This window comes from Mauremys mutica, chromosome 3 (assembly GCF_020497125.1).
Source record: "Mauremys mutica isolate MM-2020 ecotype Southern chromosome 3, ASM2049712v1, whole genome shotgun sequence".
NCBI lineage: Eukaryota > Metazoa > Chordata > Testudines > Geoemydidae > Mauremys > Mauremys mutica.
Window position 1 is genome coordinate 71,567,269 of NC_059074.1, and position 18,872 is coordinate 71,586,140.

The following is an 18,872-nucleotide window of genomic DNA, read 5'->3' on the forward strand; positions in this document are numbered from 1 at the left end:
GACATTGTATTATTGAAATCCTGTGATCCCTAGGACACTGTGGATGAGCAGGGCTATGGACAAAGATAGGTTTTGATAGGTGGTTAGGTGTGATAGGTAAGAAGCAGCACATTACTATAGGAGAGAGCAGTCAGAAGCATTAGAGCTCCCTGGACTTCTGAAACAGAGACACATCCTGTGGTTCTCAACAGGAGAGCTTAGTTTGTCAAAATACTGAAGGTGTATTGAGGTGGAGCTGGGAGGAAACTGTTATCTTCTACCTTCTCCTATGGCAGCCCTGAGCAGCTCTAGAACACTCCTTCCTCATCAGGACCTCTCTGCTTCTAGAAATCTCCCCATGCTCTCCCCTCCAAGATATCCACATCCCCATCTTCCACTCCCTTCAAAGTTGCATTGTACTCCCATCCACTTTTCATGCCCTCATATGTCCTCCACCAGACACCAGTGACTCGGGGTCCGGGGGGTGGGGGAAGCACTTAGGACAGGAGCACTCAGGGATTCAAGAGCAGAAGACATAAAAGAAGCACTAGTGCCTCCTTCCCTTCCCCACCTAGGAAGCCTTTTGTGGTTTGCAAGAATGGAAGTCCCCTCTGATGCACCACAGACTGGATGGACATTTTGTGGTAGTGCTTCTCTCTGCCTTGTCCCCTTCCTTCGTTCCTATGTGAGGGGCTGACAGGGAAAGAGTGGTCCAGGTGTAGACTGCGGTGCTATGCCCTGTCAGCCCCTCTCATTTCCCCCACAAGATACCCATACTCCACAACTCTTTCATGCTTCCACAGACCACTTTCCTCCATCCATCTTCCCAAACACCTGGGAAGTGTTGTGAGGCTTAATTAAGTAATTACAGTGACATTTGCAAAGTGCTTTGATGTCCACTGTTGAAAGGTAATATTGAAGTCCAAAGCATGACTAAGATAGAGGCCCAATTTTCACACTAATACAATATCTCTCAAACATGTTCAGTGAATTATCCAGATTTTCTTTTCTTTTTACCTTTTGCCACGGATGCTCTGTCGCACATTTCAGAGATAGCAACTGTCATTCTGTTAGCAGTGTTGGAAACTATTTGTGAGTTGTGTGATGCAGGGTGTTCTCTGTGTCAAGGGGAGGTGAGTTTCTTTAGCACAAACGTTCCTCCTGCACGTGCAATCTGCATCCAGAGCCATTTTGACCATGATGAGTTGTCTATTCTACCGTTGATGTACCCATATAGCTCCCACTAAAGGTAATGAGAATTCTGCACATGCATTGACAGCAGAATAGCACCTTTAATTTTCACTGTTTATCCAGATTACTGAACCCTTCAGTAGCAAGTAGGTGACACAAATGTTGTAAATTTTCTTCTCCATCTGCTGGCAAATACCACCATGAACCCAGAGTATTCTAAATCTGCACAAGCAATTTAGCTCTTAGTTCTAATGTGTGTCAATCATCCCCACTACTGTGATTATTTATTCCTCCTTTTCCCTCTGATACGCACCCATTCCAGATATTATTTCACTAGAGTGATGGTTTGGGGAATCTGTCTATATACAATGTAGAGGGACAAGGAAGCAGCTACAAGACAGTCAAAGAAATTGTTAATATGGAATGACTTTGCCCTGGCGATACAATGGATATCGTAAAGAGATTGGCCAAGATGAAGGAAATTGGTTATCCCAGGTTGTCTGCAGAGAGGGGGAATTGAAGCAGTGGGAATTTCCCAGCAGCAAAGAAGGAACAAGAAGCAAGATATAAAAACTCAGACTCTGAAATGTTCAAGGAACACAAAGGGACATGCTTTTTTTATTTGGAGGGGACTATTTGACCACAAGACCCAAACAAGCTAATTAAAACTTGTTTCAGGGGCAGAGAGAGAACCTGAAGTCTGAGCAGGAGGAGAGGGCTTGGGGAACCTGAAAGGACTGACCAAAAACTCAGCAAGCTTCCCAAGTGGGGAAGACACTACTGGGAGGAGTTTTGCATGCAGGTTTTTGTGAGTGGCTAGGCTTTCTCTAAGAATGAAGTGTGTTTAAGAAATTACTTTTCAAACCCTCTGGGTCACTTACCATAACTGTCATGTGTCCCTGAAGAGTTACACTGTAAACCAGTGCTTAAATTATTAGGAAGACTTTCAGGGTTCAGTACTGGTCTTGGACCTAGCACAGCTGGACCGTGGTTTCTGAGAATAGGTACTAGACAAGGAATCTGCACTCTGGAAATGGCAGAGTCAGAGCCAGTGCCTGGATGTTGCTCAGGCTCCGTGGACTTAGAAGCATGCAGGATCCAAATGCAGAAGCCTGGTGAGTGTCCAGCATGGGGCACTCATCTGTGACAACTAGATTTTGTGCATTTTACAGAACAAGTGTCTTGTAGGTATAGCACAAAAATAAATATGCCAGGATGAATTACTGACAGAATGACACCAAACAGCTTAATAGCTACAGCTTTCTAATATTTATTTGCAGTTCTACTTATAAACTGAGCCAACCAATAAGTGCAGAGAGAAAATAATACAAATTAAAACAGAATGTTTATTGATATGGTCAAGCTAGATGAATGCTAAACCCCTAACAAACTTCTTTCTTCACAATTTACCTCAGGATTTAGTGGATTTTCTGTTAGTCAAAGACTTTAAATCAAGACTAGGTATCTCTTTTTTCAAAAATATGCTGGAGCACAATCAAAAAAATATGGACTTGAGGAAGGAATTACTGCAGTGGTTCTCAAACTTTTGTACTGGTGACCCTTTTCACACAGCAAGTCTCTGAGTGCGATCTCCCTTATAAATTAAAAGCATTTTTTAATATATTTAACACCATTATAAATGCTGGAGGCAAAGTGGGGTTTGGGGTGCAGGCTGACAGCTTGCAGCCCCCCACATAATAACCTCATGACCCGCTGAGGGATCACAACCCCCAGTTTGAGAACCCTTGAATTACTGGGTGAAATTCAATTGCCTGTGTGCTGCACGTGGTCAGACAAAATTATCACAATGGTCCCTTCTGGATTTATAATCTATGAATCTATTAATAATCACCTTAGATGCTTTTGAAAATCCCACTGAATTGAGTAAATGAGTCAGTTATCATCTCCTAATACCTGACAATAAATTTGTCCATGGCCACGGAGTAGCTACAATATTTTTAATTATGGAATAAGGCTGCACCTGTATTTCACTGTTACTGTAAGGCCTGGTCTACACTAGGATCTTAAATCGAATTTAGCAGCGTTAATTCGAACTAATCGCTCAACCGTCCACACCAGGAAGCCATTTAATTCGAACTAGGGGGCTCCTTAGTTCGAATTTGGTACTCCACCCCGACAGGTGGAGTAACGCTAAATTCGCACTTGCTAGCTCGAATTAGGCTAGGTGTGGATGCAAATCGAACTTAGTAGCTCCGGGAGCTATCCCACAGTGCACCACTCTGTTGACGCTCTGGACAGCAGTCCGAGCTTGGATGTTCTGAGCAGCCACACAGGAAATGACCCGGGAAAATTTGAAATCCTTTTCCTGTCTGGACAGTTAGAATCTCATTTCTTGCTTTGACATCGGGGCGAGCTCCGCGGCACCTGCAACGATGCAGAGCTCTCCAGCAGAGGAGTCAGCCCAATGCAAGAATAGAAAGAGATCCCCAGCATGGACAGACCGGGAAGTCCAGGATCTGATCGCTGTGTGGGGCGAGGAGTCTGTGCTGTCGGAGCTGCGCTCCAACAAGCGTAATGCAAAGACCTTCGAGAAGGTCTCCCAAGCCATGACACAGAAAGGATACAGCCGGGATGCGATGCAGTGCCGCGTGAAAGTCAAGGACCTGAGGCAAGGCTATCAAAAAGTCAGAGCGGCAAACGGACGCTCCGGAGCACAGCCCCAGACATGCCGCTTCTACGAGGCACTGCATGCCATTCTCGGTGGGTCTGCCACCACTGTCCCACCAGTGACCGTGGACTCAGTGGATGGCATAGTGAGCCAGGACAGTTCCTACTCGATGTTCGCCGATGGGCAAGACGACGAAGGGTCCGTGGAGGAAGGCGCAGGCGACAGCGAACACAATGCCGCTTTCCCTGACAGCCAGGATCTGTTCCTCACCCTCACAGAGATCCCCTACCAACCCTCACCGGCCGTGAACCCGGACTCAGAGTCAGGGGAAGGATCAGGCGGTAAGTCGTATAAACAAGAAAATATTTATTTGCTCGAAAACATGTATACCAAAAATATAAATTCTATCTATAAATACTATATCTAAAAGTTCTTAAAGGGAAACTAAACGAACAGTAGGTCTACACAGATTGGGATGGAACAATAGTCCTCCATGGACAATTCCACAAATGCTTCAAACAGTTCCTCAAATACCCTCCGCAGGAGGTTTCGAGGAAGAGGTGCCTTATTTGGTCCTCCGGTGAAGCTCACTCTTCCATGCCACGACATCCTCAGATACAGGGGAACCATCGCCTCTACCAGCATGGCCGCGTAGGGTCCCGGTCGGTGAAGTGCTTCCCTTAACATCCTTTCTTTCTGCACTCGAGAGACACGCCTCAGGGTAATCTCGTTACTGAAGTGCTGCATCTAATTAGGGCAATTAGCGAATAGTTACTGTTCTTAATGGTTTACTTATACTTTGCATAACAAAGCCCCGCGCTTAGCAGCCACGTGCTGTAGGCCACACAGGAAAAGCATACATTGATCTTTCCCCTGCAGTGTCGGGAGTGGCTGCAAAAGGGTCATAGTATCTGATTTCCAGATTGCCTTTAGCACGACGGCACAGCTATCCGTTAACTGATAAGCATAATGTACTGTAAGGCTTACCAGGACTCTCTGCTAGAGGGATTCTGCTATCTCTCCCGACTTCTCCGCTCTCCTGTGCAATGGCGCAGCCAATCAGAGCTGAAGAAGAAGTGAGCTGTAGCTCACGAAAGCTCATGCTTCAATAAATTTGTTAGTCTTTAAGGTGCCACAAGTACTCCTGTTCTTTTTGCCAATCAGAGCGTAAGCCAAAATGTTGTGCTTCTCTGGAGACCACGTGACACTTGTTGTCCGGTACGGTCTTCTTCATAGAAATTGACTAGACGGTGTTCACTGTTCGCCAAAATGTATCTGTACAAGGAAATCACTAACTTTCCCCATCACACAGCTTCGGCTCCTTCCCGGACTGCCCCGGCATCCCCCTCGCAGAGACTGGCAATGATTAGACGGCGAAAGAAGAAGACTAGGGACGACATGTTCGCTGAACTGATGGCCTGCTCCCGAGCAGAGGCTGCAGAGCAGAAACACTGGAGGGAGACCCTATGTGAGCAGCATCGCACACTCATGGAACGTGAGGATAGGTGGCGGCAGGAAGACCAGCAGACCACCCAAACGCTGCTTGGTCTCATGAAGGAACAAACGGACACGCTTCGTCGCCTTGTTGATGTCCTGCAGGACCGCAGGCTGGAGGACAGGGCCCCCCTGCAGTGTCTCTGCAATCGCCCTCCCCAGCCAAGAAGTCCTGGCCCCCCCTCACCCAAAAGTACAAGACGGAGGGGTGGTAGAGGCCGTGAGAACTGTCACTGAACCAGAGCAGAGCGGCCGTGTACCCCGCACTTCTCACGTTAGAAATTTGTAGAAGTGCTTCCCTTATAGGCTCAGCCAGTCCCAAATCCAAGGTTCATCCCCCCACTGTTTATTAGATTAATAAAAGATGTTTGCTGTTAATCACTGTTTCCGTCATGTCTTTCCTGTCAGAGGATTTTTCGGTGTATGGGGTGGACAGGGGTTTCATACTTGCACGGTATAGCCTACAGTACCAGGGTACAGACTTGGGGAAAGGATCAACTGCGGGGCACACACACACTGCAGTCAGTAGGCACCAGGGTCATTCTGTGTTGTGTATGCTGCCCCTGATCATTTCGTAATGTGTATGCTTGTCCAGGGTCCTAGCGCCTGCCACGCCATTACTGTGAAGGCAGGCTGCCCTTACGATGCACTTGCAACGGATCCACGAGCCTATCCGCTGCCCTGAGCCCCAACAAGAGCCCTCATCCACGGACAAATAGTGACCCTTCTCCCACACCCATCACCCCTTCCCACGCAGAAACCCGCAGCCCACTGCCGTCATCCAAACCCCTATGCAAAGAAGGCACCACTCGCCCCTTCCTGCAAACCCTCCCCTTCATGCAGAACCACTGTCATCCGTCCCCCACCCCAGAGACCTATGTAGGAGCAGGAGGATGTCAGTCCTCTATGGAGGAAACGGTCTGTACGTCAGTGCACACCGTGCCCAGCACAGTATGCGTCCATGTCTCAACACCAGAACAGAAATGCAAAGTAAAAGAAAGATTTATTAATAATGAGTGTAACAATTAATTTGCTTAAAAACGTGCTTTGGAAGTGGGGGAAACTTGGAGAACGCGGCATGTAGCCGCAGATCCAAATCGACACAAACTGACACAGGCCCAGGGTCAGTTTCTCTTGAAAGCAAGTGGAGAGTCATAGGTTACCCTGCTCTCCGAGGAAACTTGCTTTCAAAGCCTCCCGGATACAGAGCGCTTCCCGCTGGGATATTCTCTCGGCACGGGTGTCTGGCTGAGCGTAAACTGCAGCCAGGCGATTTGCCTCAACCTCCCATCCGGACAAAAAGGCCTCGCCCTTGCTCTCACACAGATTGTGCAGCACACAGCATGCAGCAATAACTACGGGGATATTCTTTTCGCTGATGTCCGAGCGAGTGAGTAAGCTCCGCCATCTCCCCTTGAGACGTCCGAAAGCACACTCCACCACCATTCTGCACTTGCTCAGCCGGTAGTTGAAGAGTTCCTTCTCTCTGTCCAGGGCGCCTGTATAGGGCTTCATGAGCCAGGGCATTAGCGGGTAGGCTGGGTCCCCGAGGATCACTGTAGGCATCTGCACATCCCCAACCGTTATTTTGTGGTCCGGGAAGAAAGTACCTGCCTGGAGGAGTCTAAAGAGATCAGAGCTCCTGAACACACGCGCGTCATGAACCTTGCCCGCCCACCCGACGTAGATGTTGATAAAACGTCCCCTATGGTCCACCAGTGCTTGCAGCACCATAGAAAAGTAGCCCTTTCGGTTAATGTAATCGCTGGCCTGGTGGGCCGGTGCCAGGATAGGGATGTGAGTCCCATCTATAGCCCCACCGCAGTTTGGGAATCCCATCGCGGCGAAGCCATCTATGATGTCCTGGACGTTTCCCAGGGTCACCACCTTTGAGAGCAGTTGCTCAACGATTGCGTGGGCTACTTGCATCACAGCAACCCCCACGGTAGATTTGCCCACGCCAAAGTGGTTCGCTACTGACCGGTAGCTGTCTGGCGTGGCAAGTTTCCAGAGGGCTATGGCCACTCGCTTCTGCACACTCAGGGCTGCTCGCATCCGGGTGTCCTGGCGCTTCAGGGCAGGGGACAGCAAGTCACACAGTTCAAGGAAAGTGCCCTTACGCATCCTGAAGTTTCGCAGCCACTCTGTGTCATCCCAGACCTGCAGCACTATGCGGTCCCACCAGTCTGTGCTTGTTTCCCGGGCCCAGAATCTCCGTTCCACAGCATGAACTTGACCCATTGCCACCATGATCTCCACTGCCCGGCGTACCCTGCTTTCTGAGAGGTCTGCGCCACTCTCCTCACCGCGCTGCCGGAGCCTCCTCGCCCGATTTCTCAGCAGCTGACTGTTGCAGAGGTGGACGATAAGGTGCGAGGAGTTGACAACGGCCATAAGTGCAGCGATTATCGCAGCGGGCTCCATGCTCGCAGTGCTGTGGCGTCCGCGCTGTCACTGACCAGAAAAGTGCGTGAACAGATTTCCCGCCGGCGCTTTCAGGGAGGGAGGGCGTTTGTGAGTGACGGTTGAATGATGACAGTTACCCAAAACCACCCTCGACACATTTTTCCCCCAGCAGGCATTGCGAGCTCTACCCAGCATTCCAATGGGCAGCGGGGACTGCGGGAACTGTGGGATAGCTTCCCACAGTGCACCGCTTCCAAAGTCGACGCTGGCCCCGTGAATGTGGACTCAGAAATTTGAATTAGTGTATTTAGTATGGATACACAAATTCGACTTCATAAGGTCGAATCCACAAATTCGAACTAAGTTGATTCGAAATAGTCTTGTAGTGTAGACAAGGCCTAAAATAATGTCTGTTTGTCTGTTCCAGGTGCCATGCTGTAGAAAACAGGCAAACCTCAAAGCTTCAGAAATTTGGTTTGGTTTGATAAGCATCCAGAAGTTCAGATGCTGATCAGTAACCTGATCCAACATCTGCTGGGGTCAATGGAGAAACTTCCATTGAATTTTGTGCAAATCAGATCGAGCTCATGGAGATTATCCTAAATCTATGAACATTTCTCTTATGCACCTCTGACAGTGTGTGGCTTACTCTCTGTGATGCCAGCCACAAAAAGCCTTGGCTTCTATAGTGTGGGTGCTCCGAAGGCAGAATATCTTTAGAGAAGATCTGTGATCGTGTCCTCCTAACTCACAGGTAACCCTCTAGCTCTCTTTGGAACTGGCTGTTTTTTAGGACCACAGTGGTAAGAAACTTCATAAGGAGTCCACATATACCTCTCAGCCTCTTGAAGTATGTTTGATAGCTTTTCTGATGGGTCTTCCTGATTCCCTGTTTAAATTTTATGCTACCCTGGGATTTTCCATTTAATGACATATCAGAGTGCATTGAATGTCTACCAAGCCACAGAGAGTACAAGGTCTCAAGGATTCTGATTTATGACTAACTAGAAAGGATGAGAATGATGACACATTTTGTAGGAGAGGCTCTTACTTTGGGTTCTTCCATTATATTTCCAGTGGTAAGAAGATACATTCCATTTCACCTCTAGAATCTGAATTCAAGTCTTTTCTTAGGTCAAAAGTAAAACTAAGGGTACGTCCATACTTACCCGCCGGGTCGACGCGGAGAGTTCGACTTCTCGGAGTTCGAACTATCGCGTCTACATTCGCGCTCCCGTCGACTCCGGAACTCCACCACCGCGAACAGCGGTGGCAAAGTCGACAGGGGAGCCGCGGACTTCGATCCCGCAGCGTCAGTACGGGTAAGTCAGTCGAACTAAGGTAGTTTGACTTCAGCTACGCTATTCACGTAGCTGAAGTCGCGTGCCTTAGTTCGACACCCCCCCCAGTGTAGACCAGGCCTAAGAGTATGTCTACACTGTGCTGACTATACTTGCATAGCTACATAAAGGAGGTTTTCCATCTGTGTAGGTTCCACAGTTTCAGGGTAACTGCATGGGTATCACCCTGTCTGTGGTCCACCCCAGGCATGGCCAGTCAGGTCTCAGGTCTCCAGTTGTCACCAGTTTCTGGGCAGAAACCTTTGTTCCAGTACCTTCTGATGGGTTTTTTTGGCTGCACAACTCCCTGCCTTCCATCCACTGTGATATCCCCAGAAAGGCAGTCTCCCTTAAGACTCAGCTCCTCTGCATTGCTCTCTCCCTGAGGGATCTGAACAGTGTATTGCAACACATTTTTTTTCTAAGTAAGCATATTTATTCTTAAGTTAAACACATCACAGTGACAACATAATAAAAACAATAAACTGATTTAAACACTCACTAAACATACCAGGAGTTGCCCATCAGTCTTACAGGGCTCTAGTAGGCCAAAGTGTTTCCAACCCTTCAGCAGAATTTGGGCTCCCATTGGAAAAAAATTCATACGCCTTTTCTGGATCAGAAATTAGGCCTTGTAACAGTTTAAACTCAGCCTCTTTATATCAAAGCCCTTTCTTTGTCTGAATCACTGGAAAACCCAGGTTAAACTAGCATATGCAAAGTTCTCCAGGGGCTGGTACCTCTCTAGGATTGTTCAGTCTCAGTGATTCACCTTAATCACCACCACTACTGTTTTTAGTTCCTGGAGGAACTGGGCTAACCTTCCCGCATGGAGTAGAACATAATCATACATCAAACATTTATAAATTTTATATAATTGTCCCTCAAAATACTAAACGGGGCAGCAATCTTTGTAATAGTACTAATACCATCTTCCTGAATTATGGTAGCTACTTTGACAGAAGCTACATCTACATTTCACGCCCCTGACCGATGTAGCTATGTTGCCCTAACTTTTAATAGGCCTGAGCTTGCCAATTTCATACTAGTCCATATTGACCATTGGTGTCTTCTACAAAACCATCACATAAATTGTCAATTTATAATCTCTGTTTGAGAGAGGCACGGGAGCTTATGTATCCAGTATGTTCCAGGTCAAGCTACAGTACATTGACAAAACTGTCTGTGTGAAAGTGCTTAACAGTATTAACTAATACTGCCTGCTACAAGATAGCACTGCTGGTCCTTGAACATCGCAGGCACTGAATTCACAAACACATAACATTAAATATTGTCCCCTGAAGCCACACTTCTCTGACTCTCCTTCCAAACCTAAATATAAACTAGGCACACATTCTCATTTCCTTCCCATTTCAAAATCAAATGTGAAGGAAAAAGACCAGTTACAAGATAGAATGGAGATTCTCAACAATTTTCCATTTGTCTCTAATGTTTTCATACAGATATGGCTGAATTTCATGCCCTCTCCAAGCTCTTCCAATTGGCACTGCCAAACACAGGGGTAAGAAAACATGTTACTGCTGTAAATTGATAGTGAACTTTCCTGTCTTATATGTGACCCATGTAAAATCACGTTAAGCCTTCACTACAACTATAATGTATTTAGGGTAAGAAAAAAAGATAGAGACAGAGAATCAAAGTCTGGTCACTTTCACACTAAGGTAAATCTGTAGTAATTTCACTGAAGTCAAAGGTGTTAGCCCAGATTTACACTGGTGTAAATAGGAACAGAATTTGTCCAAGAGCTTTTTAAAATGTATAGCTCTAATAGATTAGGTCAGGCTGTCCCTGGGCTTAAGTCACAAAATAACATATAATATCCTTCAAAGCAAGGAGACTGGGGTGGGTTTAAGAACTACACTTCACTTCAGAGTGAAGAAAATACAAGTTTATTGTGCATGGGGAATCTTTTATTTTATCAGGACTGCAGAAAATATAAAGGAAACTAAATACACCAATACTGAAACTACCACCAGCAGCACATTTAAACAAGACTTACACAATATGGTTACAGGGAAAGAACAAGTACAAAGAGTGCCTGCTCTGATTTACTGCAAATCTCTCCCTGGGTGATTTTGATGACTCAAGACCTCAGAAGCTTAGAAAAATATATACAACAGAGTCAGCTGCTGTTAACTCTATAAATACAAACAATAAATTTTGCATTCCATCCATGAATGGAAATTATAGTGCTCTAAGCACTAAAAACAGCAACAACAACAGAATATTTCCTAGGCATTAGGTATTAACATTTTAAAATAAAAGAACAAACATTTTTCTTTACAAAGCTTTATATTCAGCAAAAGTGAACAACGAAATAAGGAGGCATACCTCATTACAAATGCTACTGTGATTTTTTATTTAGCTGAAAAATGACTGACTCATTTTAATATATCAAAACATATAGCAATACAATTTATTAGTCTAAAAAAATAGAGCTAAGTTTTCAGCTGGAGTAAACCAGCACAGTGCTACTGAAATAGACAGAATGACACAAATTTATCAAATCTATAAATCTGGTCCTAAATCTATATTCTGTCCATATATCATATTTAGGTCAATTCAGAGCTATGGCTAAATAGGTCTCATTTTGCTATGAGTGTAAATTTTGACTACAGTTACCATTCAGAAGCCTGCCAGTATTTTAATTTGTAGATCAATAGTAGAAGACTGATCCAAAGCCCACTGATTTAGTGCACAATCTCCGTGCCTCAATTTCTCCATCCATAAGGTGAGTGTAATGATTGTTACTGCCTTTATAAAGCAGTTGCAGATCTACTAATGGAAAGTGGTATATATGAAGTAGGTTCTACTGTTACAAGTATGGGAATGAACAATTGAACAGTTCAGCAGTTCCCCTCTGCCATATAATCACTATCACCCTGCTTACATACACAACTATCCAACCTTAACTTTGCCTGCTTATCTGGACTGTAATAAAATCATATAATTGGTAAAATCTTATTGACTTTATATATAATCTATTAAAGATAGTAGTAAAGATTTTGTTAGGAATATAGTACCAGGCTAGGAGTGTGCTATATGTTTTCTCACAATGCTGATGGAGTAGATTATTTATTTTTAAATTTGACAGATAGCAATGGAATGGAATTTGTTACAAAATGTATTGATTATAGAGACTTCAGTACTGCAATGCATTTTACCTTTTGCCTGTGAGGTGTCCCACTGAAGATCATTGTGGGATCCAGGGGTCTGCCATTGTGCAATCCACTGCAGCATCAGGGCCATAGTGTTGGAGGGATGTCATTATATGTACAGCTTGCAAGTTTGCTTTTATGAACTATATTAAACATATAATTTAGCCACTAGCATAGTTTTTTGTAGTGACTGATATTGTAGCATATGCTTGTGTTCTCGTGTTTTAAAATGGATCCCTTGACTAAGAAATAGGGATTTAATTTAGTATAGATTTTCTGTTCATCTTTTAAAATATTTGTGCAAATTTTAGGGATCAAATTTAAGTCTGAGTGGATAATGTACATCATTTATAGTTATAGGGAGTGAAGGAGGGTTATATGGCAGTGGGAGGACTGGCTGCATCCTTTAACTGTTTTAACTCATTTATTTTTTTTACCTATAGGGTTTTTGTAAAGAAAGTATAATTTTTTGTACCACACTTACAATCTCAATTTTTAACACTGGTTTTGTTCATAAATTTCTGGTTAGGGTTTTTAAATAAGAACTGACAGTTTAGTTGAAGTAAGCATTTACAGTTGAAGCTCTCGGTCCTACAGACACCTTACATGAGAATAACTTTAAGCAAATGAGTAGATCTAGTGATATCAATGGAACTACTCGTGTTTAAAGCTGAAGACATGCAGAAGTGTTTGCAGGACTGGGACCCATATCCAGTCTGTATATTGTCTGTTACAGCTGTCCCCCCGCTGCATTCCTTTTTTTTTTCCTCTCTTTTCTGTTGTTCTGTGTCCGCCCCTCCCGGCCTTGGGCTAACAAAAGTCACAGCCTGGCCCTGCTGTTCATGGAAATAACTTGTGCAGACTAACTGGAGCCATTGCTCTGCTCAGGGAGTGGGGCTTTTGGCTCCTTTGTTCAGACCTGGACTCGGTGTAGAGGTGCTCTGCCCAGGAATGCAAGACCTAAAGTGGCCACATAGCTGAGCATATGAGTCATACCTGGGGGCTCAGAACTTGCCCAGACATGTTCTATGCCTACCTGCAGTCTTTCCCTGCCTTCTCTCCTCCCTGTAAGAAGGGGAACCAATCAAAGTTACTGGCGGGAAACTGCCTAAGTTTGCCTTTATAACCAGACATTTTCTGATCAAACCTCGGAGAGGTTACTGCATTGCCACCTGGTCTGATCAGCTAGGGGTCTTTGGGGGGGCCTCTCCCCGCTCTCGTTTGTTTTTGAGCGTACCCCCATTTTTAAACTCCCCTCCCACGAACAACGAATTTTGCCTGGAGATCTCCTGATTATTGTGAGCGAATCGAGTCCTCTCTGCGTCCTCTGATGCTGAAACTGCTCTTCCTGCTGCTGCTGCTTTGGGGATTGGTAAGAACTCCCTCTTGCAAACTCCCCCTGTCTTAGCTGCTGGCTTTCTTTCCCCAACAGGCAGACCCAAGCTAACTCCTTGGTCTGTATCTGTAATCTGCTTTTAGCTCTGCAGCGCCTTTGCTGCTAGAAATAAGCCTGCTTGCAGCTGCCCCACTGCTGCAGCCACCACTAGTCACCACTCTGCCCTCTGGAACTACCCCTAGTATAAGGTGCACCCATTTGGTTAGGTTTAGCCTTTAGTCTAGATAAATTGTAATTTCATTTTGCATAGCTGTGGTTAAGTTAGATTTAGAAAATTGTTTGCATTGTACTCTGTAAGTTAGGCTTAGAGAATTGTTGCATTGTGTTTTGTTACTTGCTAATTTGTGTAGTCTTGGTTAAGTTAGATCATAGATAAGATTTTGCTGTATTCTGTATAATTGTGATTAAGTCTGTCTTCTCATTGTCAGCCTCCCCACCCCCCCCCCGGGCTTTCTCTGTGTCTCTCTGACTTGTTACAGTCTCTTTGCTGCTCCACCACGTGCCCCTCTTCCCCCTTCCCAATCTAGCATAAAATCCCATTGGTTACCCTTTTTTCTCTCTGATACACCTCACATTCTACATTTACACCACTGTGACACATTTTTACCTAAAATTGTTTGCTATTTAACATACTTTATCCATAACTGTTAGTTGTTATATGCTGCTGTAACACACCCTTTACATAGAGATTGTTAGCTACCTGTTACATTTATATTTCTGTGTTAATTGGTTACCCACTGTATTGTATCCTACTGTATTGTACCCCACTATTGAAACCCCCTTACTGTTCACCCAAAGAAACCCCTCCCCAATTGTCTACCTTAACAAACCCCATACCCCCCACTATTGAATTTTCTCTGTTTTTGCATTTGCTTAATAAAGTTTATTTTGCACCCCACCAGTGCAGTAATTGTCCCCCAAGATCCCCTACCTGCTGGCAGGGACATATATAAGGTCTGCCGTAGGGGAGCAGTGATCAGAGCAATCTTTTCAGACTCATCAAATCAAGACTCCCCCTTTCCTGGTGACTTTAGTGGGAAAGTGGTGCTCTGCTTTAGTGACCCTCATAAGAAAGTGAGGGGAGGGGAGGTGTTTTATCTGGGTGGGATATGGAAATAGTGGATGATGGAGGGAAATGGAGGAAGATGCTTTATCAACATGGAAAACTTTATAAACTTGAAGTTTGATAGCTGGCAAATGTAAACCCTTATATATTCCTGTATCTTTGCCAGATCTCTCCATCCCCCCTCTATAGTCACCTTTGTCACTTGCACACCCCTATTCATGCCTCCCCAATTTATACCTTGTTTATATCTGCCCCAGTCTCTTTCAAGCACATCAGCAAAGACTCCCCAATCATTTTGAACACCCCTTGCATCCCCTTCTATGTACTTGGCTCCTATTCTGTGCCCTCCACTATGCCATGTAGTTCTTTCCCCCCTGTTATGTTCCCACTCCATGTGGTCAGATTCCCAGCATATCCTTCATCACCTTCCATGCCTTGTCAGTCTACTGCATCCCTCAGTGTCTCCACCTCTTGCTGCTTCTTCCAAAACTGACATTACAAGACCAGAGAGCATGACCCTTTGGCACCTCTCCATGTGCCAATCCAGTTCCTAACCTCTGCCGTTTAACCACTCCATTCCCTCTCCTAGACTCAAGCTCACCTCCATTTCCCTCTGGGTCTTCTATACCACACTCATGCCCGCATCGGCACTCCCCCACATCCTGTGCCATTGCTCACCTTAGCACCTGCTATAGCAAAAGCCTGGAGTCAGCAAAAGGGGAGTTTATACTATCCATGTTTTTCTCTTTCAACCCTCTGCCATCTTCCCATCCACCCTTTCTGACTGGTGCGGAGAAAAGAAGCTCCACTGTGTCTCTCTTTTTACTGTATAGGAAGTAGGTGGCTCTTTTTCTCACCTTTGAGTGGATGAGTTTTTCAGTAATGCTCAGCTCCCTAACATCCTTGATATACATGTATCTGTAAACAGAGAAAGAGTGAGAATTACAGAACAGTGGTCCAGCAATATGTGTAGCACTATCATGTTGCTGTATAAGTGCATCAAAGGAAAGTGCCTGTATATCACATCCACCCATGCTAACACATTTCTGGCCCTTGCATGTGCACGTGATAAAGTGGAGTTGAGCCTCAGTATAATATTTTTATTACCTATTCATCTCAAATGAAGTGTTTTCCTGCATTTTATTTTTGGCACCTGGAGGACTATATAATCTCATTAAAACTGTCTGTTTCACATAAACACTGCAGCATTTTTTCAATATTTTTTTTACTGCAGCTGTTGATTAGCAGCAGACTTACGACATGATATAGTATCTGAAGAAAAACAGCTTACAGAGCACATTTACGACCCATCAGGAGGCACAGCATTGCCAATGTACTGTCTAGGTAGGCTCAATAAGGTGGAGTGGGGGATATAATGGTATAACTAGCTTCCATTCCAGCCCAGCAGATTTCTGAAACAGAAGCACTACACTGGATTGTATTTCTATTACTGTTACTATTCCTGTTCTTAAAAGTCATATACACTAATAATTCAGAGGGATGAACACATAGTCAAATGTACCTTTACAATTAAGCAAATTCCACTTGTGATACTTTACTTTTTTTAGTAGGCAGATGTGAGAGGGATAATTTTTACTTAAACAATTCTTTGCCATCCCATCTGCCACCTCGGATGCTAACTCAATGTCACTGGTGCACTACTTTTTTTTTCCCACCAAAACAATGCATGTTGCTTTGCAAGCAGATGCTATCTTTGTATAAAAAGATATTTTGCACTGGATTCCAGTATAATAACAATGGACACATTGTAGCATTCATTCAACTGTGGTAAAATAGATTTCATTACGATACAAAAAGGGTTGCTTGTTTGTGAATATGTTTTCCTGGAGATGTTTAATAGAAAAGAACGTATCATTCCCATACATAAATTGATAGAGACACAATGCAATCACATTGAGTATGAGCACCCATTATTATGACCAGAAAAGGAAGGATAGTGATGAATATGTTTGCAATTTTCACATCTTGCAGATAAATTCAGCCAGAAATGAAAGCCTCATCTTTTAAAAAAAAAAAGTGAAGGCATGCCGGTTTACATGAACTATGTGGTTGGTCCTTGCATTAGAGGATTGCTTTGCCTAGCAAGACCTAATGAAGTCAATGGAGTAATTCTTTGCTTGCTTCTACCCAAATGTAACAGAATGCATACTAGTCAATAACAGCTGGCAAGGTGTACTAAAACAGATATTGGATGAAGGGGGACAGGTGGTTTTGTGGGGCATGAGGAAAATTAAGTTCTATTCCCAACTCAGTGGGAGATGTCTTGTGTGCTCTTGGTCAAGTCTTTTAACTATACCGTGCTTCATTTTCTCTGCAGAAGCATTGTGAGGCAATGCTTATGAATGTCTGTAAAAGGCTTAGTGATCCTAATATAGACTGTGCAGGAGAATCACAAAACATACTGTACTCTTGATGAGACAAACATCAATGGGCTCTTGGTTTTCTAATTCATCATTTACTGAGGCATACGTGTCTTTACAGGTGTTTCTGGGTGAGGCATGCTATAAGACTCCCAAACTCAACAACATTGTTAAGAGGCTCTCAAAGTCCTTCACTGAGATTTTGACATTCAGGCAGTCTTTGGCTTTGGTAGGCCTGGAAGACAGATCTAGACTCCCTTTTCTCTTTTACACAAGACTCTGTTTTGCATATTAGACTGGACTATGTTCTATCTAATCAAACACAGACCACATCTAAGTAATTCATGCATCTGAGACTTTCCAATAACACTGCAGGTAACTAAATCATTATTTTTTTAAAAAACTGAATCACTCTCTCTGTTCTTGGAATAAGATGAGGAATAAAAGAAGAATAAAAATAGAAGTAGAAGGTCTGTGAAGTTCTTAAAAAAATGTCCTGTTATTGTAATTAGGGAGAGAGAAGAAAAAATTGATCTGTTGGTAAACCATTCATTAGGATTAAAGGCACTGTGATTTCCTGCTGATGGGTATGTCACATCCCTATGATATGGTGTAAGAAATAAAGTAAAGTACTCATGAAAATAAAACAAACAAAGCTTCCTGAATTCCTCACCAGTCTGGAAGTGAACAGTACTTCTGTTGGTTTTCCTGAAAACAAATAATATTGTAAGAACCAGTGAAATTCACCAGTGTTACATGTATCAAACTCTTATTACAATGGGTGTGATGTAAAAACTTAGATATCAGATAAAACAGAAAGTTTCCACACAATGGGGCAGTGAGATACAACCTGCTATCATTTCAAATGGAAAGTAGGTTTTTGTTGACTTTGTAGGAAAATGCCTTTCTCTGCACAATTCCCCCTTCTCCACTTCCACATGGCAGTTTTCCCCTTAGGTTTCAAAAGCTGAACATATACACCTCTGTTAATACTTACACAAATATTCCTGTATTACAGCCAACATAGGAATAGTGAAGAAGTGGCTGTTCACAGCTTTATCCTATACTAAAAAGCTATTTCTATGAAAATGGAGTACAAAATTCATTCCCATGCTTCAAGATTGTGTCATGCAGAGATTGCCTCTTTTGAACAAATGAGTTATAAAACACAGAAGGATCTCCTTCAATTTAGCTGATCTGAGGAAATTTCCCAGAAGATATCAAGAGAAATTCTCTTCCAAAACAAAAGACCTGAAATTGGCTCTTACATTTCTCGTTACAGTTTCCAGTGTTCCCTTCAATAATTAGATAGACAGAAAATGCATTGTAATATAAATAAGTTGGGGTTTTGGGGTTTTTTTTGGAGGGGTTGAGATTAGATGTATATGATAGCTAGATTTGGATTGTATTTGACTTAATTTTCATTCTTTTTTATGTATTATCTAGTTATATGTGTACTCATGTCTGTACAATGGCTTATATGATTGCTATCTTTTTATATCCCTTTAGAATTGTGTCATTTTTTTTCTTGAAAGAGCGAACATGCACTACATGGTTTAGATTACAAGAAATAAAGAAAGAAGAAACAAACATAAAATCTCATGAGTGTGAACACTGTATGTGATTTAGGTCCCTGTCCCTTGAGAATGTGCATACGTTTTTGCAGTACTGGGGCCTTGCTCTATAACTGCAGCCTTCTTGAACTAACTCACAAGAAATTCCCAAGACAACAGACTAGGGGGTCCACTTTACAGGTAAAGGTCCAGTATACACACAAAAAAACAACCTCACAGTTGCATAGATATACATTA